The sequence below is a fragment of the Alligator sinensis genome, unplaced genomic scaffold, assembly GCF_000455745.1.
Source record: "Alligator sinensis unplaced genomic scaffold, ASM45574v1 scaffold537_1, whole genome shotgun sequence".
Lineage (NCBI taxonomy): Eukaryota > Metazoa > Chordata > Crocodylia > Alligatoridae > Alligator > Alligator sinensis.
Genome location: NW_005842734.1, coordinates 552,551 through 555,226, shown reverse-complemented (window position 1 = coordinate 555,226; position 2,676 = coordinate 552,551).

Genomic DNA, 2,676 nt, shown 5'->3' with positions numbered 1-2,676 from the left:
CTAGCCGCCACGTGTGAATAATTTCACGCAAGCCAATAATGGGGCTCGAATTATAATACAAATGGCGGGAACTCTTTGCAAAGTGCATTTCTGTGCTGCAAAGAAGAAATGCACACTGCAAAGAAAGCTACAAATTGACGGGAAAATAATTCAGTGGTGCCAAAGCACACACAAAAACAAAATCACACCTTTGGGTTGTGACACATGTGAGCTTGCATGTGCTGATACGCAGTTGCTGTCCTGTGCCTTTGTGAACTGCTATCTCAGTACCTTGCACTTGGAACACAGCTGGGTTCAGTCATGGTCATAAACCCGGGTTGCCATTTCCTTGGGAATCCAGTGATATGGCATCTTGTTTTAGTGGCTTAACTAGAGTACGCACTGATTCTTCTTCTTGACTGAAATGGCAATGGGATCGGCTATCTTTGGGTAGTCAAATGCTACGGTCAGGACCAGTGTGACCAGACAGAGTTAAAGAAGGTCCAGGCTTGGGGCCAAAAGAGTGCACTGTGGGATACCTGGAGGTCCCACACCAGAGCATCACATGATAGTGTTGGACAAACTATTAGTAGTTTCATAGATTTCATAGACATTCGGGGCTGAAAGGGACCTCATGAGATCATCAGGTCCAGCCCCCCACCATGGGTGTGAAGTCAGCTGAGATCAAGTGACCCCAGCAAGAAATAAATCCACCTGTTTGTTGAAGGAGTCCAGAATAGATGCTTGCAGCACGCTTGGGGGAGTTTGTTCCAGACTCTGGAAACACGCACTGTAAAGAACTTTTTTCTTATGTCTAGTCTAAATCAGCCTTGCTGGAGTTTATGGCCATTAGACCTTGCTATCCCTTGGGAGCTCTGGTGAACAGGGATTCTCCAAGGTTCTGATGTCCCGTCTTATGTAATTGTAGGCTGCCACCAGTCCCCCCTCCGGGCCTTGGATCATATCAATGGCTCTCCTCTGGATTCTCTCAAGCTTCTCCACATAGTTCCTGAAGTGGGGGGACCCAATAATGGATGCAATACTCTAGCTGCAGTCTCACCAGAGCTGAGTAAATTGGCAGGATAACTTCAGGCCTGTGCAAAGCAACTAGTATTTGCTTTGGATTTGTATTCAGCTGATTTGGGGGACAGTGATTCAATTCAGTAATTCCAATCAATGTGCCAAATTGATCCAGCCAAATCAGCCAGGCGCATCCTCCCCGTCCCGGCTATGGCTGCTCCAGCCTCCCCAGCTCCTGGCACCTGGGGAAAAAAAAGTCCCATCTCAGCGGGTGCTGCCAGGTTGGGGGGCAATCCCTGCTGCCTCCCCATGCCCCATGCTGTATGGTGGGGCTGTGCATGAGGCACCTGTCCCCCTGCTGCTCCCCCAGCTCCCCCACCACTGCCATTCCCGTCATGGTTTGGCTGTTTAAAAAAAAAAAACAAAAAACACCCCCGACTCACCGCTCCTGCCCCCTGAAGCCCCGAGGCTGCTGCAGGAAGTGTCCATCTCGGGGCTTTTCTCATTTTTTCTTTTCTTTAAAGGGCTGGATCTGGCTCCGGGCAGGGCACCTGTGGCGGTACCGGGGGAGTGAGGGGGGGATCAAGGGGCTACTACAGAGCCCCCCTTGCAGCATGGGGCAGTGGGGGGCAGCAGGGATTGCCTTCTCAGTGGCAGTACCTAGTGAGTGGGGCTTTTTCTTTTCAGTACTGAGAGCTGGGGCAGGTGAGGCATCCATGGCGGGGCTGGAGGAGTGGGGGGGCAGGGTGGGAGGGGCTGGGGAAGCAGGCAGGGGATGAGGGCTGGCACGGGTCCCTCCATGGTCCCCTCCCCCAGCACCCAACCCCCACTCCCTCACCCTTAGTACTTACCAGGTTGTAGTTTGACTGCATTGAGCTGACTTTCCTCCCTATAACATCACCACACGAAGCTTCGCATAGCCCAAATGACTTCCCTGGTTTTTCTTCAGATGCATCAGTGGATGCACACCAGAATTTGGTTACCTTTGCCAGCCTTAAACTACTGGACTGTAAAATAAGGTAGTTGTAATCAGGTCCAGTCCAGTCTAGTTGAAAGGCAGAAGGACTGTATGTGTAGTTTGGGCTTACTGAGATAGTAGGCAAATAGGAAAGATCTAAGGCTATAGAGGCATATATATAGAAGCTATAGAGGCATATATCTTGACTTAAATTTCCCAGGTTTTGGGTGGAGATTTGCTTAATTTTGCATTCTGAATACTCCCCTGGAACCACCAGGAAACCCTAACTCTCTGTTAACAAAACTTTTTGTTATGGACGTTCCAAGGTCTTGTCTTGAATTCCCTTTTCTTTTAATAGAAAGAGAACCATTATTTGAAGGAGTTAGTGGTCATTTCAGCAGTTGCCCTTTAACATGTAGTTTTGCAGTTCAGAAGCTATTGGTCTGAAGGGAAGCTGATGGATACTATGAAATATCTTAATAATTGTTCCCCCTCTTATACATAGATTCTAGTGAAAATTTGAAGTGTTTGAGTGTGGAGTTGCTGATAGTACCAATGATAGAAATAACAGACATAGTTTACATCCAAATATTATTATTATTATTATTATTATTTTATGGCTCCTTTCCAAGCTTCAGGTAGGAGTGCCATTTACCTCAACTTTGTACAGGCTAGTTTAAATATGAATGTCCTTGAATATACTCCAGATCCAGAAGTGA